The sequence below is a fragment of the Lampetra fluviatilis genome, chromosome 49 (assembly GCF_964198595.1).
Source record: "Lampetra fluviatilis chromosome 49, kcLamFluv1.1, whole genome shotgun sequence".
Taxonomy (NCBI): domain Eukaryota; kingdom Metazoa; phylum Chordata; class Hyperoartia; order Petromyzontiformes; family Petromyzontidae; genus Lampetra; species Lampetra fluviatilis.
In genome coordinates this window covers 9914629-9937693 of record NC_136323.1, presented here as the reverse complement: position 1 = coordinate 9937693, position 23065 = coordinate 9914629, and the positions used below count along the sequence as shown (strand labels likewise).

The following is a 23065-nucleotide window of genomic DNA, read 5'->3' as shown; positions in this document are numbered from 1 at the left end:
ATGAAAGGGTTACTGAACTCATAGCGATAATGATTGTGGATAAATCTTGTTCTTTCATACGTTGTGTTGCAGAGATAGGCAACTGACTTTTGGAATGGTAACAAAGGTCATGTATGTGTATGTATGTTGAACTTATTTTGCACCGTACGTAATCAGAGGTGCGGGGGAATGAGAAAAAATATATAAACACATTTAGCAGTTCTTAAGAAATTCGTTTTCAATCTAGATTTAAAAATGTATTGTTCCAGTGGCTTCCTAATATCGAAAGAGTTTTCCAGACGGCCACAGAAGAGGAACTGAAAACACGCGATACTGTGACCGTCTTTGTTTGATCGTTATGAAGCAATATCTTGTTTTTTAGCCACTCAACAGCGTTGGTAGTTAAGATGGTGGATCGTTTTGGTGCTGCCGCCTGATGGTTTGTTTCACTCTGCAGTAGGAGGTGGAACCGTCTTTTATTTTGCCCTTGGGAGATGAGCGAATCGGCTGTGCAATATCCAGAGTTTACGGAGCAGTGAGAGGCCAGGAAGCGGTTTGGTTGGGTTGCCCGACAAGGTCTTTGCTAACCACCTGTATGTCCCGCCATTCCGTATGCCATTGTTGTCTAAAGGTGGCACACTGATCATTTTTCCAGTCAACAGTTTGAGTTGCTGACAAGAAATGATGACGGGATTTTATTCGACCAAAAATGGTGAAAGAATTTTAGGCAACCAGAAATGGTGATGGGATTTTAGGAAACCAGAAATGGTGATGGGATTTTAGGTGACCAGAATTGGTGATGGGATTTTTGGCAACCAGAAATGGTGATGGGATTTTATGCGACCAAAAATGGTGACAGGATTTTAGGCGACCAGAAATGGTGATGGGATTTTAGGCAACCAGAAATGGTGACGGGATTTTAGACAACCAGAAATGGTGATGGGAGTTTAGGCGACCGGAAATGGCGACGGGATTTTAGGCGACCAGAAATGGTAATGGCATATTCTTGGTTCTTTCGGTAGTCACGTAGAAGCGAAACAATAAAATAATTAAAATATAAAACAATAAAATAAAATGGTAATGGAATTTTAGGCAACCAGAAATGGTGACGGGATTTTATGAGACCAGAAATGGTGACAGGCTTTTAGGCGACCAGCAATGGTTACGGGATTTTAGGCGACCGGAATTGGTGATGGGATTTTAGGCGACCTGAATTGGTGACGGGATTTTAGGCAACCAGAAATGGTGATGGGATTTTATGCGACCAAAACTGCTAACAGGATTTTAGGTGATCAGAAATGGTGACAGGCTTTTAGGCAACCAGAAATGGTGACGGGATTTTAGGTGACCAGAAATGGTGACACGATTTTAGGTGACCAGAAATGGTGATGGGATTGTAGGTAACCTGAATTGGTGATGGGATTTTATGCGACCAGAAATGGTGACGGGATTTTAGGCAACCAGAAATGGTGATGGGATTTTAGGCGACCTGAATTGTTGGCGGGATTTTAGGTGGCCTGAATTGGTTACGGGATTTTAGGTGAGCAGAAATGGTGATGGAATTTTTAGGCAACCAGAAATGGTAATGGGATTTTAGGCGACCAGAAATGGTGATGGGATTTTAGGCAACCTGAATTGGTGACCGGATTTTAGGCGACCAGAAATGGTGACAGGATTTTAGGCAACCAGAATTGGTGACGGGATTTTAGGCGACCAAAAATGGTGACGGGATTTCATGCGACTGAAGTGAGTCCAACTGAGTCGCAGACGTCGTTCTTTAGAGGCAACACTTTTATCATAACATAAACCCATTAACACAAAGGGGTAACTGCCCCTTTGTTGTATCTATGCCCTGTTTTCCGTTATTAATATTAAGAATAATTAAAAAAAAAAATTCTCTTTTTATTATATCTATATATACTTTTTAAATTAAATAATGAAAACAACCCACTACAAGCACACCAGGAATCTGTGAAACGGCCATTAAACTGGTAAGAAGTCAGTCACAGAAAGGTCATAGACATCCAGATGGACAAAAAGATGTATGGACTAACCTCCCAAGACATCTGGAGATGTACAGATAAGGTGCAGAGTAAATAACGGTTGAAACTTCGCGTTTTCTTAACGTTTTCCTTACCGAAAAGTAGAAACTTAACAAAGATAATTAACCAACAAACAATAATATTTTTATTATTAGTATATGTTTCCTACCTACACGACCTTCCTAAAAACTAAAGAGTACGAATTCCAGAAATCTTAAGTGGAAACATAGTTACACTTAACCTCAGGACATTAAAATATAACTCAGAATAAAACACCAATCTCTGGAGAACTAAACTTGGCGAAGCCCCAAAATAATAATGTGACGAGGATCATTACGAATATTCATTAAACATAAACGAATGATAACCACGATACTAAGACCGAAGGAACTCATAAAATATAATTCAAGAATAAATGTAACACACAGGACCACATAAATGTATTACAAACATCTCCTCAGCCACCTTTGTCTTCCAGCGGGGTCTGGCAAGCAAGGAGGGAGCAAAAAGGTCACAAGGGGGGGGGGGGTTTGTGCTGACATTGTTTGTTTTCTCTCGCAAGAGACGCGAAGAGAGGAGAGGGTGCTCACGTTTTGAGTTAAACACGGCCGTCTTTGTCTCCCCGCAGCACAAACAGATGGCCCATGAATGCTTGGAGGGTTAGGAAAGGTCGCGAGGAGGGGTCGCGGGGGTGTCTGCTTCTTCTCGCTCTGTTTTTGTTTGTTTTCTCTCGCAAGAGACGCGGAGAGAGGAGAGGGTGCTCACGTTGAGTTAAACACGGCCGTCTTTGTCTCCCCGCAGCACGGACAACAAGATTTGCACACGCGAGCAAATAACATTCCCCCACCCCTCCTTCCAGAATGGTTACACAGCTGTGTCTTTACTAATAAACACGCACACGACACACGAAACACACGGACGCAGATGTGTTCAACCCACAGAAAGATATATGACGGCCTTCAAACAACTCGGGAAGACTGAGTGGATTTTCCCAATATAAGCCAGGGAAAAATCCATTCAACTCAGATCGTCAGGGGCTCTGGCCCCCACCACAGATCTCCAGGGCTTCGGCTCCATCTCTTCTCGTCGCCACCAACGAAGAAGCTTTTCGTCATCCAGAATGACGAGGTTCGCGGGGTAGCGACGTGCAGCTACAAGCCGAGGTCTGCACCACCTGAGAAGAATCGCTACCCTGAGTCGCCGAGCTGCGAGTGAAGCCAACAAAGACGCCAACGTCCACCCTGCCACGAACGAAGCATCGCTCCTCGTCAGAGTGACGACCAGCGAACAACCCGCAGGAAAGGCGGAGATCACCAAGCGAGCAAAGCAGAGAGCGCGAAGCAGTGGAGAAAACCTGGTCAAACGGCTGTGAGGAGGAGGACAGCGCTGTTGAATGTGCCGTGTGTCTAATACACACCCAGATCAACCAGCATCAACCAAAACCGACTCGTCATCCCGCAGTGGAGAAAGAGAGTCAAAGTCTTCCGAGCGCCACCGAGCGCCACCGAGCACCACCGAGCGCCACCGAGCGACAACGAGCGACACCGAGCGACACCGAGCGTCACCCAGCGCCACCGAGCGACACGAGCGACCGAGCATCTTCAAGGACAGCATCGTGCCAACTCGTCGTCCAGCAGTGGAGAGAGAGCGAGGGAGCAGCAGGGGCTCGCGGCGGCCACGCCCTATCCAGAGAAAACTTCTGGCCGCTGTTCGTATCCTCCCACACCACACAAGCTAACGACACAACTCCCGGCTCTAAGAATTAATTAATATTAAAAGGGGACAACGCACACACAGCACGCACACGAATAAGACTTAAAAAAAAATTGTCATTGCGTTTCAAAAAGGGTTGCCATTTCGAGGTGGTGCGTTCAATATCAACTGATCGTGCAAAGCAGTTGCTGCCGTCGAGTTACATGAATAAGAAATGTTTTAGTCATTCATTTTCGTTAACTGCATAATCATGCCAATGAAGAAGTATTTTTAGTCATTCATTTTCGTAATCGCATAATCTTGCCCATGAATTTATTGACGTATACTTGCTTTCAGATAAGAGAGTGTCATGTGCTTGTTTAGAATAAAATTGCTTAACACCAACTGTTCGAGTGCTTCTTTCCAAGTCCATGCAAAACTATCTTATTCTTGATAACTGTATCCTGTGATGAGATGTGAAAATGGAGACCTAAAATAACATAAACACACTAAGATAATCGGTAACGTTTAATCGATGAAAATCGTGTTATCCTGATTGATATAACACTGGATAAACGAAGCTGAGCCTAATTATCATAATTGCACACATTAACATAATCGCAAGCATCCGCATAAATTACTACGATTATCTCCGTGAATATCATAATTTATGCATATAATCACATGCATTATCATAATTTATGCATGTTAATACACACATTGACATAATTAATGCGATTTGCGCATTTTTCGGAAAATTATAAATTTGTATTATTTTCATCAAAATTTCATAACCCGACACATACAACATAATGGGGGCTCGTCCGGGATCTCTCGCAGACAGTGTTTTGCATGGATGAAGGAATGAATCACTACGTGTTAACTAGAATATCGTGATCGAACATTGCATGGTGATTGTAAACGGGCGTAAAACAAAAAAAAAAACGCCCTCTGAGGTTAAAACCCAGAATAGCAGGTTGAAAAAAAAATACAGTGGAATTAAGATAATATCGTATCAAACCGATTGCATCCTGTGATAAATGGTGTTAGAGGTACGCACTCTGAATCGGAAAAGTACAGAATAGCTCGAGTCAAACTGACCACACTCTGTGAGATAATTGTTTTATATGCACTCTGAAAGGAAAGGTCAAAGTAACTCCTGCCACTTGAGATGCTAGGATTAAGAATAATTTTTGAATGGATTACGGAATACTGGGAGCTCGTATTAAAACGTACCGACCGATCTGTTACAAAGCAGTACAGTCAGAGAGACATATGGGAAGGGAGCTGTATCGATAACACGAACACACCTCGGGGGAAACTAATTGACTGGATAAAATGTAACGAAGGCGAACACGATGTAAAAACTGCAGGAAAGGCAGGACAGGACTCATTCCTTTTCACACAGGCATACAGACAGGGATTGTGGAATGAGGAAAAATTCGGAAAGGAAACAGGAGAGAAATCGTCTCTAATAAACGAGGAAAAATGTCCTCACACCATCGTAAGGGAGGAGAAATCAGTGTTCGCGACACCAGCGAAACTCACAGACGTTGATCCACAGAATAAATATGGAAGTAACAGTAAATCACACTCTTGTGTACGTGGACAGAGTCCAAGGACTGATCGCACAAAAATTATGGATATCGAACAAAAAATCCTTGACAAAGGGAAACCCTCACAATTCGAGAGAAGGGATGGAGAGATACATATGCAAACAAAAACATGTGAGACTGACAACTTCACAGCTAGAGGGAGGCAAAATGTTGAAGTAAAGTCGACAGGACATCCTTCCCTAAGGGCAGAGGCAAAAACTGAAGGGAAATGGCAACACGAGCGACACAGCACTGAGCGATCACACAAAAAATGCACGCCGCAAAAACACGCCCGACACAGCACAGATAAAAGTGACAGATTGCCTGATGATAACTTGTTTGATGATGACGCTGACGGCGATCAACTTTCGGAATACTTATTCAACAGTAAAACCCTTAAATTGATGGACTAGGCTCTAGTCAGAATTCCCGATTTTGACCCACACAATCAGACTATGGATATACACACACATATCGCAACAGTAGAAGAGGAGGCAATGATTAGAGGGCTGATGAGACGGGATGAAAAAGCGAGTTTGTTGAAACGAAGCTTACATAAAGAATCTATACCATGGGTAAATTCACTACCACACAAGGTTAGAAATGATTTTAAACAACTGAGCCTGGCAGTGATTCGGAAGTTTGGAGAATATTCGACACTCACTGAAGGGTTTTATGCTGTAAAATCGATGACCCAGGGCATGGACCAAGATCCACGTGACTACCTCGTACAATTTAAAAGAGCGTATTACGCAGGTGATGTGAATCAATACCACGAAGGAGATAAAATGTTCAAAATTATGTTTTTTGAATCCTTGAGCCCAGAGATTACAGAAAGGTTGAGAATGGTTTTGAATCCAGAAACCGCATCCTTACGCCGCATAGAGAGCAAGGCGTACATGGCATGGTTATACAGAGCTAAGAATCATAATTCGGATCCAGAACACAGGGAGAGGGATAAGGAACCCAGCCTCTCAGAGAGGAATACAAATCACCGAGCAGTCCCACAATGCAGGGAGGAGCAAACACGCACGCACCTGTGGCAAAATAAACCAGAGAGAGGTTGGCACGAGAATGACAGCGGCACAAAGCCGAACATTCAGGAGAATCGCAGAATGTGGAGGCCAAGGGCAGAACCATATCAACACCCCATGCCACGACACACACGAGGTCAAAGTTGCACACAAAGATGGCGAGATAACCATCCAGCGGGAAGGTGGCACATAGACTGCGGAGGTACGGAGGCGAACATTCAGGAGAATCGCAGAATGTGGAGACCAAGGGCAGAATCATATCAACACCCCATGCCACGACATACGCAAGGTCAAAATTACGCACAAAGATGGCGAAGTAACAATCCAGGAAAAATTTGGCACCCAAATGGGAAAAACACTGGGCCAAAAATGTACGAGAATCGCAGGAGGGAGAGGTTCAGAGCAGAACCATATCAACACCCCATCCCACGACACACGCAAGGTTCAAATTACGCACAGAGATGGCAAGATAACCACCTAGCGGGAAGGTGGTACACAGACTGCGGAGGTATGGATGCGAACATTCAGGAGAATCGCAGGATGGGAGGTCAAACACAATCGATCCAATTCCGACCAATTCCTCCACCGGCTATACCAGGAGGGAATAGAGGAATAACACAGAATGCGGTCCAAATACATGATGAACCACCCACAGTGAGCGCGAGCGAGCGGCCAACACGCGCCCCACCCGCCGAGGTTTTGTTAAACCCTGAGCTCAATGGGAAATACAAGCAGGCTGCAAGTGACAGGGCGGGCAAAAACGCGGACAGTGCTCCCGTAAATGACGCACAAATCGAATGTAAGGACAGGGCTGAATTGAAGTGTGATCGGACAGTAGATAACAGACAGCAGAGACACGCCCTGAGGAGTGCAGGCGCGAGCCTTTGAATGAAAAATATCCAAGGGAAACCAAAATTTATGCGGATCGGAGTGCTAAAATGGAGACGAATGTTCATGACATATCGGGAATGGTGTTGGAATCTTACACACTCGTAAAAACAAAGAGGACAACATTACGAGGCACAGAATTAAATCGACACACTGACTCGGCAAATGTGCATGTAATCGCAGAGAGAGCGAATGCCACGAACCAAGTGTCAAAGTGGGTTGTGTGCGCGAATTCTGATTATGTGCAGCACAATTTTTCACCACACACTCCCACGACGCGAGAGAGTGAGAGAGGAAACTACAAAAACGAACCCGAAAACCGTGATCGAATTATCAAAGTGATAAGTGGTAAACCAGGCAACATGAGGAAGGTAACGCATAAATGCGTTCGAAACCGCTACCTAGCGTTTCCCAGGATTTAACAAAAATAAAAATGAATATTCGTCGGAGTTATGATATATGAGAACCTATGTAATTGGGGATATCGATGTTTAACGTGTTAATATTTTCTTTGCTTAATTCAAATGTAACCATGTTAAGCAAAAACAAAAATGAATATTCGTCGGAGTTATGATGTATGAGAACCGATGTAACGCAATATCGATGTTTAACGTGTTGTTATTTTCTTTGCTTATTTCAAATGTAACCAGGTTAAGATCGTAATATGTGCACGCGCGTCGTAAGAAATAACCGCCGAGAGTAAGGGCGGCTGATGGATTTATAACAAAAAAAAAAACAGGGCATTTACTTTGTTTAAAAATTCGCCAGTGGCCGAATCAACCACTGATAATTTTTAAAAGGGCGGATTGTTGTATCTATGCTCTGTTTTCCGTTATTAATATTAAGAATAATTAAAAAATATATATTTCTCTTTTTATTATATCTATATATACTTTTTTAATTAAATAATGAAAACAACCCACTACAAGCACACCAGGAATCTGTGAAACGGCCATTAAACTGGTAAGAAGTCGGTCACAGAAAGGTCATAGACATCCAGATGGACAAAAAGATGTATGGACTAACCTCCCAAGACATCTGGAGATGTACAGATAAGGTGCAGAGTAAATAACGGTTGAAACTTCGCGTTTTCTTAACGTTTTCCTTACCGAAAAGTAGAAACTTAACAAAGATAATTAACCAACAAACAATAATATTTTTATTATTAGTATATGTTTCCTACCTACACGACCTTCCTAAAAACTAAAGAGTACGAATTCCAGAAATCTTAAGTGGAAACATAGTTACACTTAACCTCAGGGCATTAAAATATAACTCAGAATAAAACACCAATCTCTGGTGAACTAAACTTGGCGAAGCCCCAAAATAATAATGTGACGAGGATCATTACGAATATTCATTAAACATAGACGAATGATAACCACGATACTAAGACCGAAGGAACTCATAAAATATAATTCAAGAATAAATGTAACACACAGGACCACATAAATGGATTACAAACATCTCCTCAGCCACCTTTGTCTTCCAGCGGGGTCTGGCAAGCAAGGAGGGAGCAAAAATGTCACAAGGGGGGGGGGGTTTGTGCTGACATTGTTTGTTTTCTCTCGCAAGAGACGCGGAGAGAGGAGAGGGTGCTCACGTTTTGAGTTAAACACGGCCGTCTTTGTCTCCCCGCAGCACAAACAGATGGCCTATGAATGCTTGGAGGGTTAGGAAAGGTCGCGAGGAGGGGTCGCGGGGGTGTCTGCTTCTTCTCGCTCTGTTTTTGTTTGTTTTCTCTCGCAAGAGACGCGGAGAGAGGAGAGGGTGCTCACGTTGAGTTAAACACGGCCGTCTTTGTCTCCCCGCAGCACGGACAGCAAGATTTGCACACGCGAGCAAATAACATTCCCCACCCCTCCTTCCAGAATGGTTACACAGCTGTGTCTTTACTAATAAACACGCACACGACACACGAAACATACGGACGCAGATGTGTTCAACCCACAGAAAGATATATGACGGCCTTCAAACAACTCGGGAAGACTGAGTGGATTTTCCCAATATAAGCCAGGGAAAAATCCATTCAACTCAGATCGTCAGGGGCTCTGGCCCCCACCACAGATCTCCAGGGCTTCGGCTCCATCTCTTCTCGTCGCCGCCAACGAAGAAGCTTTTCGTCATCCAGAATGACGAGGTTCGCGGGGTAGCGACGTGCAGCTACAAGCCGAGGTCTGCACCACCTGAGAAGAATCGCTACCCTGAGTCGCCGAGCTGCGAGTGAAGCCAACAAAGACGCCAACGTCCACCCTGCCACGAACGAAGCATCGCTCCTCGTCAGAGTGACGACCAGCGAACAACCCGCAGGAAAGGCGGAGATCGCCAAGCGAGCAAAGCAGAGAGCGCGAAGCAGTGGAGAAAACCTGGTCAAACGGCTGTGAGGAGGAGGACAGCGCTGTTGAATGCGCCGTGTGACTAATACTCACCCAGATCAACCAGCATCAACCAAAACCGACTCGTCATCCCGCAGTGGAGAAAGAGAGTCAAATTCTTCCGAGCGCCACCGAGCGCCACCGAGCGCCACCGAGCGCCACCGAGCGACACCGAGCGACACCGAGCGTCACCCAGCGCCACCGAGCGACACGAGCGACCGAGCATCTTCAAGGACAGCATCGTGCCAACTCGTCGTCCAGCAGTGGAGAGAGAGCGAGGGAGCAGCAGGTGCTCGCGGCGGCCACGCCCTACCCAGAGAAAACTTCTGGCCGCTGTTCGTATCCTCCCACACCACACAAGCTAACGACACAACTCCCGGCTCTAAGAATTAATTAATATTAAAAGGGGACAACGCACACACAGCACGCACACGAATAAGACTTAAAAAAAAAATTGTCATTGCGTTTCAAAAAGGGTTGCCATTTCGAGGTGGTGCGTTCAATATCAACTGATCGTGCAAAGCAGTTGCTGCCGTCGAGTTACATGAATAAGAAATGTTTTAGTCATTCATTTTCGTTAACTGCATAATCATGCCAATGAAGAAGTATTTTTAGTCATTCATTTTCGTAATCGCATGATCTTGCCCATGAATTTATTGACGTATACTTGCTTTCGGATAAGAGAGTGTCATGTGCTTGTTTAGAATAAAATTACTTAACACCAACTGTTCGAGTGCTTCTTTCCAAGTCCATGCAAAACTATCTTATTCTTGATAACTGTATCCTGTGATGAGATATGAAAATGGAGACCTAAAATAACATAAACACACTAAGATAATCGGTAACGTTTAATCGATGAAAATCGTGTTATCCTGATATAACACTGGATAAACGAAGCTGAGCCTAATTATCATAACTGCACACATTAACATAATCGCAAGCATCCGCATAAATTACTACGATTATATCCGTGATTATCATAATTTATGCATATAATCACATGCATTATCATAATTTATACATGTTAATACACACATTAACATAATTAATGCTATTTGCGCATTTTTCGGAAAATTATAAATTTTTATTATTTTCATCAAAATTTCATAACCCGACACATACACCTTCACCAGATACAGCCTAGGGTGGTGACCACCCAGCTAGCTACTCTATATGTAGGAGTTACAGCTACGAATGGTCAGACCCTCACTCGGGTCCCCGACCACGTGTTGATGCCTTGTAGAGCTTCCAGCTTGTAGAACGAAGAACCCTGGTCCCTCCCAGGGACCCACCTTATATCCCCCTGGGTCATTGCCGCTCCACCCTTGGCCCCATCCACCTTCTCGAGCGTTCTAGCTCCCTCTTGATCCCTCTCGAGAGCTCTCCATGGACAGGTGATCACCCCCCACTTGGGGCCCTCTCTGTGGACACTCCGGATCACGTGTCTACGGGGTCAACCAGAGTGCCATGGCCCGGGGCAACTATGCCCCTGGGCTGACACTCTCCCACTCCCCCTTGTGGGAGCCCGCACTACACTCAGCGCGCACCTAGCCCCGCTAGGGCTGGTACCACACCTGCCTACGGGGTGCACGCGATGACAGTGCATTGCACGCCATGCTGTGCTAGAGCCGGCCTCACACAGCAACCCACCTGGTGCTGTCCGCGATGGAGGGAAATCGCACGCCACGGCCCTCTCGGGCCGGCACCACAGTGACATTCCGGATGTCACTACACGACCAAAAATGTTGACAGGCTTTTAGGCAACCTAAATTGGTGACTGAATTTTAGGCGACCTGAATTGGTGATGGGATTTTAGGTGACCAGAAATGGTGACAGGATTTTAGGTGACCAGAAATGGTGATGGGATTTTAGGCGACCAGAAATGGTGATGAGATTTTAGGCAACCTGAATTGGTGATGGGATTTTAGGCGACCAGAAATGGTGACACGATTTTACGCGACCAGAAATGGTGACGGGATTTTAGGCGACCAGAAATTGTGATGGGATTTTAGGTGACCTGAATTGGTGACAGGATTTTAAACAACCAGAAATGGTGACAGGTTTTTTGGCGACCTGAATTGGTTACGGGATTTTAGGAGAGCAGAAATGGTGACGGGATTTTAGGCGAGCAGAAATTGACGGGAATTTAGGCATCCAGAAATGGTGATAGGATTTTGTGACCAGAAATGGTGACGGGATTTGAGGCGAGCTGAAATGGTCACGGGTTTTTTGGCGACCTGAATTGGTGACAGGATTTTAGGCGACCTGAATTGGTGACGGGATTTTAGGCGACCTGAATTGGTGATGGGATTTTAGGCGACCAAAAATGGTTACGGGATTTAAGGCGAGCAGAAATTGTGCTGGGATTTGAGGCAACTAGAAATGGTGATGGGATTTTAGGCAACCAGAAATGGTGATGGGATTTTAGGCAACTAAAAATGGTGATGGGATTTTATGTGACCATAAAGTGGTGACAGGATTTTAGACCACCATAAATGGTTACAGGATTTTAGGTGAGCAGAATTTGTGATGGGATTTTATGAGACCAGAAATGGTGACAGGATTTTAAACAACCAGAAATGGTGATGGGATTTTAGGGGACCAGAAATGGTGACCGAATTTTAGGTGGCCTGAATTGGTTACGGGATTTTAGGAGAGCAGAAATGGTGACGGGATTTTAGGCAAGCAGAAATTGTGACGGGATTTTAGGCGACCTGAATTGGTGACGGGATTTGAGGCGACCTGAATTGGTGACGGGATTTGAGGCGACCTGAAATGGTGACGGGATTTGAGGCGAGCTGAAATGGTGACGGGATTTGAGGCGACCTGAATTGGTGACGGGATTTGAGGCAAGCTGAAATGGTGACAGGATTTAGGCGAGCAGAAATGGTCACGGGTTTTTTGGCGACCTGAATTGGTGACAGGATTTTAGGCAACCAGAATTGGTGACGGGATTTGAGGCGACCTGCATTGATGGGATTTTAGGCGATCAAAAATGGTGACGGGATTTTAGGCGACCAAAAATGGTTACGGGATTTAAGGCGAGCAGAAATTGTTCTGGGATTTGAGGCGACCTGAATTGGTGACGGGATTTTAGGCGACTTGAATTGGTGACAGGATTTTAAACAACCAGAAATGGTGACAGGTTTTTTGGCGACCTGAATTGGTTACGGGATTTTAGGAGAGCAGAAATGGTGACGGGATTTTAGGCGAGCAGAAATTGACGGGAATTTAGGCATCCAGAAATGGTGATAGGATTTTGTGACCAGAAATGGTGACGGGATTTGAGGCGAGCTGAAATGGTCACGGGTTTTTTGGCGACCTGAATTGGTGACAGGATTTTAGGCGACCTGAATTGGTGACGGGATTTTAGGCGACCTGAATTGGTGATGGGATTTTAGGCGACCAAAAATGGTTACGGGATTTAAGGCGAGCAGAAATTGTGCTGGGATTTGAGGCAACTAGAAATGGTGATGGGATTTTAGGCAACCAGAAATGGTGATGGGATTTTAGGCAACTAGAAATGGTGATGGGATTTTATGTGACCATAAAGTGGTGACAGGATTTTAGACCACCATAAATGGTTACAGGATTTTAGGTGAGCAGAATTTGTGATGGGATTTTATGAGACCAGAAATGTTGACAGGATTTTAAACAACCAGAAATGGTGATGGGATTTTAGGGGACCAGAAATGGTGACCGAATTTTAGGTGGCCTGAATTGGTTACGGGATTTTAGGAGAGCAGAAATGGTGACGGGATTTTAGGCAAGCAGAAATTGTGACGGGATTTGAGGCGACCTGAATTGGTGACGGGATTTGAGGCGACCTGAATTGGTGACGGGATTTGAGGCGACCTGAAATGGTGACGGGATTTGAGGCGAGCTGAAATAGTGACGGGATTTGAGGCGACCTGAATTGGTGACGGGATTCGAGGCGAGCTGAAATGGTTACAGGATTTAGGCGAGCAGAAATGGTCACGGGTTTTTTGGCGACCTGAATTGGTGACAGGATTTTAGGCAACCTGAATTGGTGACGGGATTTTAGGCGACCTGAATTGGTGATGGGATTTTAGGCTACCAAAAATGGTGACCGGATTTTAGGCGAGCAGAAATTGTTAATTGAATTTAGGCAACCAGAAATGGTGACAGGATTTTGTGACCAGAAATGGTGATGGAATTTTAGGCAACCAGAAATGGTGATGGGATTTTAGGCAACTAGAAATGGTGATGGGATTTTATGTGACCATAAAGTGGTGACAGGATTTTAGACCACCATAAATGGTTACAGGATTTTAGGCGAGCAGAAATTGACGGGAATTTAGGCATCCAGAAATGGTGATAGGATTTTGTGACCAGAAATGGTGACGGGATTTGAGGCGAGCTGAAATGGTCACGGGTTTTTTGGCGACCTGAATTGGTGACAGGATTTTAGGCGACCTGAATTGGTGACGGGATTTTAGGCGACCTGAATTGGTGATGGGATTTTAGGCGACCAAAAATGGTTACGGGATTTAAGGCGAGCAGAAATTGTGCTGGGATTTGAGGCAACTAGAAATGGTGATGGGATTTTAGGCAACCAGAAATGGTGATGGGATTTTAGGCAACTAGAAATGGTGATGGGATTTTATGTGACCATAAAGTGGTGACAGGATTTTAGACCACCATAAATGGTTACAGGATTTTAGGTGAGCAGAATTTGTGATGGGATTTTATGAGACCAGAAATGTTGACAGGATTTTAAACAACCAGAAATGGTGATGGGATTTTAGGGGACCAGAAATGGTGACCGAATTTTAGGTGGCCTGAATTGGTTACGGGATTTTAGGAGAGCAGAAATGGTGACGGGATTTTAGGCAAGCAGAAATTGTGACGGGATTTGAGGCGACCTGAATTGGTGACGGGATTTGAGGCGACCTGAATTGGTGACGGGATTTGAGGCGACCTGAAATGGTGACGGGATTTGAGGCGAGCTGAAATAGTGACGGGATTTGAGGCGACCTGAATTGGTGACGGGATTCGAGGCGAGCTGAAATGGTTACAGGATTTAGGCGAGCAGAAATGGTCACGGGTTTTTTGGCGACCTGAATTGGTGACAGGATTTTAGGCAACCTGAATTGGTGACGGGATTTTAGGCGACCTGAATTGGTGATGGGATTTTAGGCTACCAAAAATGGTGACCGGATTTTAGGCGAGCAGAAATTGTTAATTGAATTTAGGCAACCAGAAATGGTGACAGGATTTTGTGACCAGAAATGGTGATGGAATTTTAGGCAACCAGAAATGGTGATGGGATTTTAGGCAACTAGAAATGGTGATGGGATTTTATGTGACCATAAAGTGGTGACAGGATTTTAGACCACCATAAATGGTTACAGGATTTTAGGCGAGCAGAATTGGTGATGGGATTTTATGAGACCAGAAATGGTGACAGGATTTTAAACAACCAGAAATGGTGATGGGATTTTAGGGGACCAGAAATGGTGACCGAATTTTAGGTGGCCTGAATTGGTTACGGGATTTTAGGAGAGCAGAAATGGTGACGGGATTTTAGGCAAGCAGAAATTGTGACGGGATTTTAGGCGACCTGAATTGGTGACGGGATTTGAGGCGACCTGAATTGGTGACGGGATTTGAGGCGACCTGAAATGGTGACGGGATTTGAGGCGAGCTGAAATGGTGACGGGATTTGAGGCGACCTGAATTGGTGACGGGATTTGAGGCAAGCTGAAATGGTGACAGGATTTAGGCGAGCAGAAATGGTCACGGGTTTTTTGGCGACCTGAATTGGTGACAGGATTTTAGGCAACCAGAATTGGTGACGGGATTTGAGGCGACCTGCATTGATGGGATTTTAGGCGATCAAAAATGGTGACGGGATTTTAGGCGACCAAAAATGGTTACGGGATTTAAGGCGAGCAGAAATTGTTCTGGGATTTGAGGCGACCTGAATTGGTGACGGGATTTTAGGCGACTTGAATTGGTGACAGGATTTTAAACAACCAGAAATGGTGACAGGTTTTTTGGCGACCTGAATTGGTTACGGGATTTTAGGAGAGCAGAAATGGTGACGGGATTTTAGGCGAGCAGAAATTGACGGGAATTTAGGCATCCAGAAATGGTGATAGGATTTTGTGACCAGAAATGGTGACGGGATTTGAGGCGAGCTGAAATGGTCACGGGTTTTTTGGCGACCTGAATTGGTGACAGGATTTTAGGCGACCTGAATTGGTGACGGGATTTTAGGCGACCTGAATTGGTGATGGGATTTTAGGCGACCAAAAATGGTTACGGGATTTAAGGCGAGCAGAAATTGTGCTGGGATTTGAGGCAACTAGAAATGGTGATGGGATTTTAGGCAACCAGAAATGGTGATGGGATTTTAGGCAACTAGAAATGGTGATGGGATTTTATGTGACCATAAAGTGGTGACAGGATTTTAGACCACCATAAATGGTTACAGGATTTTAGGTGAGCAGAATTTGTGATGGGATTTTATGAGACCAGAAATGTTGACAGGATTTTAAACAACCAGAAATGGTGATGGGATTTTAGGGGACCAGAAATGGTGACCGAATTTTAGGTGGCCTGAATTGGTTACGGGATTTTAGGAGAGCAGAAATGGTGACGGGATTTTAGGCAAGCAGAAATTGTGACGGGATTTGAGGCGACCTGAATTGGTGACGGGATTTGAGGCGACCTGAATTGGTGACGGGATTTGAGGCGACCTGAAATGGTCACGGGTTTTTTGGCGACCTGAATTGGTGACAGGATTTTAGGCAACCTGAATTGGTGACGGGATTTTAGGCGACCTGAACTGGTGACAGGATTTTAGGCGACCTGAACTGGTGACAGGATTTTAGGCGACCAAAAATGCTGATGGGATTTTAGGCGAGCAGAAATTGTTTATTGAATTTAGGCAACCAGAAATGGTGACAGGATTTTGTGACCAGAAATGGTGATGGAATTTTAGGCAACCAGAAATGGTGATGGGATTTTATGTGACCATAAAGTGGTGACAGGATTTTAGACCACCAGAAATGGTTACAGGATTTTAGGCGAGCAGAATTGGTGACGGGATTCGAGGCGAGCTGAAATGGTTACAGGATTTAGGCGAGCAGAAATGGTCACGGGTTTTTTGGCGACCTGAATTGGTGACAGGATTTTAGGCAACCTGAATTGGTGACGGGATTTTAGGCGACCTGAATTGGCGATGGGATTTTAGGCTACCAAAAATGGTGACCGGATTTTAGGCGAGCAGAAATTGTTAATTGAATTTAGGCAACCAGAAATGGTGACAGGATTTTGTGACCAGAAATGGTGATGGAATTTTAGGCAACCAGAAATGGTGATGGGATTTTAGGCAACTAGAAATGGTGATGGGATTTTATGTGACCATAAAGTGGTGACAGGATTTTAGACCACCATAAATGGTTACAGGATTTTAGGCGAGCAGAATTGGTGATGGGATTTTATGAGACCAGAAATGGTGACAGGATTTTAAACAACCAGAAATGGTGATGGGATTTTAGGGGACCAGAAATGGTGACCGAATTTTAGGTGGCCTGAATTGGTTACGGGATTTTAGGAGAGCAGAAATGGTGACGGGATTTTAGGCAAGCAGAAATTGTGACGGGATTTTAGGCGACCTGAATTGGTGACGGGATTTGAGGCGACCTGAATTGGTGACGGGATTTGAGGCGACCTGAAATGGTGACGGGATTTGAGGCGAGCTGAAATGGTGACGGGATTTGAGGCGACCTGAATTGGTGACGGGATTTGAGGCAAGCTGAAATGGTGACAGGATTTAGGCGAGCAGAAATGGTCACGGGTTTTTTGGCGACCTGAATTGGTGACAGGATTTTAGGCAACCAGAATTGGTGACGGGATTTGAGGCGACCTGCATTGATGGGATTTTAGGCGATCAAAAATGGTGACGGGATTTTAGGCGACCAAAAATGGTTACGGGATTTAAGGCGAGCAGAAATTGTTCTGGGATTTGAGGCGACCTGAATTGGTGACGGGATTTTAGGCGACTTGAATTGGTGACAGGATTTTAAACAACCAGAAATGGTGACAGGTTTTTTGGCGACCTGAATTGGTTACGGGATTTTAGGAGAGCAGAAATGGTGACGGGATTTTAGGCGAGCAGAAATTGACGGGAATTTAGGCATCCAGAAATGGTGATAGGATTTTGTGACCAGAAATGGTGACGGGATTTGAGGCGAGCTGAAATGGTCACGGGTTTTTTGGCGACCTGAATTGGTGACAGGATTTTAGGCGACCTGAATTGGTGACGGGATTTTAGGCGACCTGAATTGGTGATGGGATTTTAGGCGACCAAAAATGGTTACGGGATTTAAGGCGAGCAGAAATTGTGCTGGGATTTGAGGCAACTAGAAATGGTGATGGGATTTTAGGCAACCAGAAATGGTGATGGGATTTTAGGCAACTAGAAATGGTGATGGGATTTTATGTGACCATAAAGTGGTGACAGGATTTTAGACCACCATAAATGGTTACAGGATTTTAGGTGAGCAGAATTTGTGATGGGATTTTATGAGACCAGAAATGTTGACAGGATTTTAAACAACCAGAAATGGTGATGGGATTTTAGGGGACCAGAAATGGTGACCGAATTTTAGGTGGCCTGAATTGGTTACGGGATTTTAGGAGAGCAGAAATGGTGACGGGATTTTAGGCAAGCAGAAATTGTGACGGGATTTGAGGCGACCTGAATTGGTGACGGGATTTGAGGCGACCTGAATTGGTGACGGGATTTGAGGCGACCTGAAATGGTCACGGGTTTTTTGGCGACCTGAATTGGTGACAGGATTTTAGGCAACCTGAATTGGTGACGGGATTTTAGGCGACCTGAACTGGTGACAGGATTTTAGGCGACCTGAACTGGTGACAGGATTTTAGGCGACCAAAAATGCTGATGGGATTTTAGGCGAGCAGAAATTGTTTATTGAATTTAGGCAACCAGAAATGGTGACAGGATTTTGTGACCAGAAATGGTGATGGAATTTTAGGCAACCAGAAATGGTGATGGGATTTTATGTGACCATAAAGTGGTGACAGGATTTTAGACCACCAGAAATGGTTACAGGATTTTAGGCGAGCAGAATTGGTGACGGGATTTTATGAGACCAGAAATGGTGACAGGATTTTAAACAACCAGAAATGGTGATGGGATTTTAGGGGACCAGAAATGGTGACCGAATTTTAGGTGGCCTGAATTGGTTACGGGATTTTAGGAGAGCAGAAATTGTGACGGGATTTGAGGCGACCTGAATTGATGACGGGATTTGAGGCGACCTGAATTTAAGGAATTTTAGGCGACCAGAATTGGTGATGGGATTTTAGGCGATCAAAAAGTGGTGACAGGATTTTAGACGACCAGAAATGGTTACAGGATTTTAGGCGAGCAGAATTGGTGATGGGATTTTATGAGACCAGAAATGGTGACAGGATTTTAAACCAGAAATGGTGACAGGATTTTAAACAACCAGAAATGGTGACGGGTTTTTGGAGACCTGAATTGGTTACGGGATTTTAGGAGAGCAGAAATGGTGACGGCATTTTAGGCGAGCAGAAATTGTGACGGGAATTTAGGCATCCAGAAATGGTGATAGGATTTTGTGACCAGAAATGGTGACGGGATTTGAGGTGAGCTGAAATGGTCACGGGTTTTTTGGCGACCTGAATTGGTGACAGGATTTTAGGCGACCTGAATTGGTGACGGGATTTTAGGCGACCTGAATTGGTGATGGGATTTTAGGCGACCAAAAATGGTTACGGGATTTAAGGCGAGCAGAAATTGTGCTGGGATTTGAGGCAACTAGAAATGGTGATGGGATTTTAGGCAACCAGAAATGGTGATGGGATTTTAGGCAACTAGAAATGGTGATGGGATTTTATGTGACCATAAAGTGGTGACAGGATTTTAGACCACCATAAATGGTTACAGGATTTTAGGTGAGCAGAATTTGTGATGGGATTTTATGAGACCAGAAATGTTGACAGGATTTTAAACAACCAGAAATGGTGATGGGATTTTAGGGGACCAGAAATGGTGACCGAATTTTAGGTGGCCTGAATTGGTTACGGGATTTTAGGAGAGCAGAAATGGTGACGGGATTTTAGGCAAGCAGAAATTGTGACGGGATTTGAGGCGACCTGAATTGGTGACGGGATTTGAGGCGACCTGAATTGGTGACGGGATTTGAGGCGACCTGAAATGGTCACGGGTTTTTTGGCGACCTGAATTGGTGACAGGATTTTAGGCAACCTGAATTGGTGACGGGATTTTAGGCGACCTGAACTGGTGACAGGATTTTAGGCGACCAAAAATGCTGATGGGATTTTAGGCGAGCAGAAATTGTTTATTGAATTTAGGCAACCAGAAATGGTGACAGGATGTTGTGACCAGAAATGGTGATGGAATTTTAGGCAACCAGAAATGGTGATGGGATTTTATGTGACCATAAAGTGGTGACAGGATTTTAGACCACCAGAAATGGTTACAGGATTTTAGGCGAGCAGAATTGGTGACGGGATTTTATGAGACCAGAAATGGTGACAGGATTTTAAACAACCAGAAATGGTGATGGGATTTTAGGGGACCAGAAATGGTGACCGAATTTTAGGTGGCCTGAATTGGTTACGGGATTTTAGGAGAGCAGAAATTGTGACGGGATTTGAGGCGACCTGAATTGGTGACGGGATTTGAGGCGACCTGAATTTAAGGAATTTTAGGCGACCAGAATTGGTGATGGGATTTTAGGCGATCAAAAAGTGGTGACAGGATTTTAGACGACCAGAAATGGTTACAGGATTTTAGGCGAGCAGAATTGGTGATGGGATTTTATGAGACCAGAAATGGTGACAAAATTTTAAACCAGAAATGGTGACAGGATTTTAAACAACCAGAAATGGTGACGGGTTTTTGGAGACCTGAATTGGTTACGTGATTTTAGGAGAGCAGAAATGGTGACGGGATTTTAGGCGAGCAGAAATTGTGACGGGAATTTAGGCATCCAGAAATGGTGATAGGATTGTGACCAGAAATGGTGACGGGATTTGAGGTGAGCTGAAATGGTCACGGGTTTTTTGGCGACCTGAATTGGTGACAGGATTTTAGGCGACCTGAATTGGTGACGGGTTTTTAAGCAACCAGAATTGGTGACGGGATTTTAGGCGACCTGAATTGGTGATGGGATTTTATGCGACCAAAAATGGTGACCGGATTTTAGGCGAGCAGAAATTGTTAATTGAATTTAGGCAACCAGAAATGGTGACAGGATTTTGTGACCAGAAATGGTGATGGAATTTTAGGCAACCAGAAATGGTGATGGGATTTTAGGCAACTAGAAATGGTGATGGGATTTTATGTGACCATAAAGTGGTGACAGGATTTTAGACCACCATAAATGGTTACAGGATTTTAGGCGAGCAGAATTGGTGATGGGATTTTATGAGACCAGAAATGGTGACAGGATTTTAAACAACCAGAAATGGTGATGGGATTTTAGGGGACCAGAAATGGTAACCGAATTTTAGGTGGCCTGAATTGGTTACGGGATTTTAGGAGAGCAGAAATGGTGACGGGATTTTAGGCAAGCAGAAATTGTGACGGGATTTGAGGCGACCTGAATTGGTGACGGGATTTGAGGCGACCTAAATTGGTGACGGGATTTGAGGCGACCTGAAATGGTGACGGGATTTGAGGCGAGCTGAAATGGTGACGGGATTTGAGGCGACCTGAATTGGTGACGGGATTTGAGGCAAGCTGAAATGGTGACAGGATTTAGGCGAGCAGAAATGGTCACGGGTTTTTTGGCGACCTGAATTGGTGACAGGATTTTAGGCAACCAGAATTGGTGACGGGATTTGAGGCGACCTGAATTGATGGGATTTTAGGCGATCAAAAATGGTGACGGGATTTTAGGCGACCAAAAATGGTTACGGGATTTAAGGCGAGCAGAAATTGTTCTGGGATTTGAGGCGACCTGAATTGGTGACGGGATTTTAGGCGACTTGAATTGGTGACGGGATTTTAGGCGACCAAAAATGATGATGGGATTTTAGGCAACCTGAATTGGTGACGGGATTTTAGGCGACCAAAAATGGCGACGGGATTTTAGGCGACCTGAATTGGTGACGAGATTTTAGGCTACCTGAATTGTTGACGGGATTTTTAGGTGACCAGAAATTAAGGAATTTTAGGCGACCAGAATTGGTGATGGGATTTTAGGCGATCAAAAAGTGGTGACAGGATTTTAGACGACCAGAAATGGTTACAGGATTTTAGGCGAGCAGAATTGGTGATGGGATTTTATGAGACCAGAAATGGTGACAGGATTTTAAACAACCAGAAATGGTGACAGGATTTTAAACAACCAGAAATGGTGATGGGTTTTTTGGCGACCTGAATTAGTTACGGGATTTTAGGAGAGCAGAAATGGTGACGGGATTTTAGGCGAGCAGAGATTGTGACGGGAATTTAGGCATCCAGAAATGGTGATAGGATTTTGTGACCAGAAATGGTGACGGGATTTGAGGTGAGCTGAAATGGTCACGGGTTTTTTGGCGACCTGAATTGGTGACAGGATTTTAGGCGACCTGAATTGGTGACGGGTTTTTAGGCAACCAGAATTGGTGACGGGATTTTAGGCGACCTGAATTGGTGATGGGATTTTAGGCGACCAAAAATGGTGACGGGATTTTAGGCGACAAAAATGGTGACGGGATTTTAGGCGACCTGAATTGGTGACGGGATTATAGGCGACCTGAATTGGTGACGGGATTTTAGGCGACCAAAAATGGTTACGGGATTTAAGGCGAGCAGAAATTGTGCTGGGATTTGAGGCGACCTGAATTGGTGACGGGATTTGAGGCGACCTGAAATAGTTTCGGGATTTAGGCGAGCAGAAATGGTCACGGGTTTTTTGGTGACCTGAATTGGTGACAGGATTTTAGGCGACCTGAACTGGTGATGGAATTTTAGGCGACCAAAAATGCTGATGGGATTTTAGGCGAGCAGAAATTGTTAATTGAATTTAGGCAACCAGAAATGGTGACAGGATTTTGTGACCAGAAATGGTGATGGAATTTTAGGCAACCAGAAATGGTGATGGGATTTTATGTGACCATAAAATGGTGACAGGATTTTAGACCACCAGAAATGGTTACAGGATTTTAGGCGAGCAGAATTGGTGACGGGATTTTATGAGACCAGAAATGGTGACAGGATTTTAAACAACCAGAAATGGTGATGGGATTTTAGGGGACCAGAAATGGTGACCGAATTTTAGGTGGCCTGAATTGGTTACGGGATATTAGGAGAGCAGAAATGGTGACGGGATTTTAGGCAAGCAGAAATTGTGACGGGATTTGAGGCGACCTGAATTGGTGACGGGATTTGAGGCGACCTGAATTTAAGGAATTTTAGGCGACCA

The 23065-nt window shown here is 44.6% G+C and overlaps 1 protein-coding gene across 1 annotated transcript in view; it reads left to right on the top strand.

Annotated features, from left to right (window-relative positions):
* The window catches only part of LOC144948364 (glycoprotein-N-acetylgalactosamine 3-beta-galactosyltransferase 1-A-like), a 33298-nt gene that overhangs the window by 3519 nt on the left and 6714 nt on the right, over positions 1 to 23065 (top strand). The gene's annotated exons all lie outside the window — the stretch shown is intronic.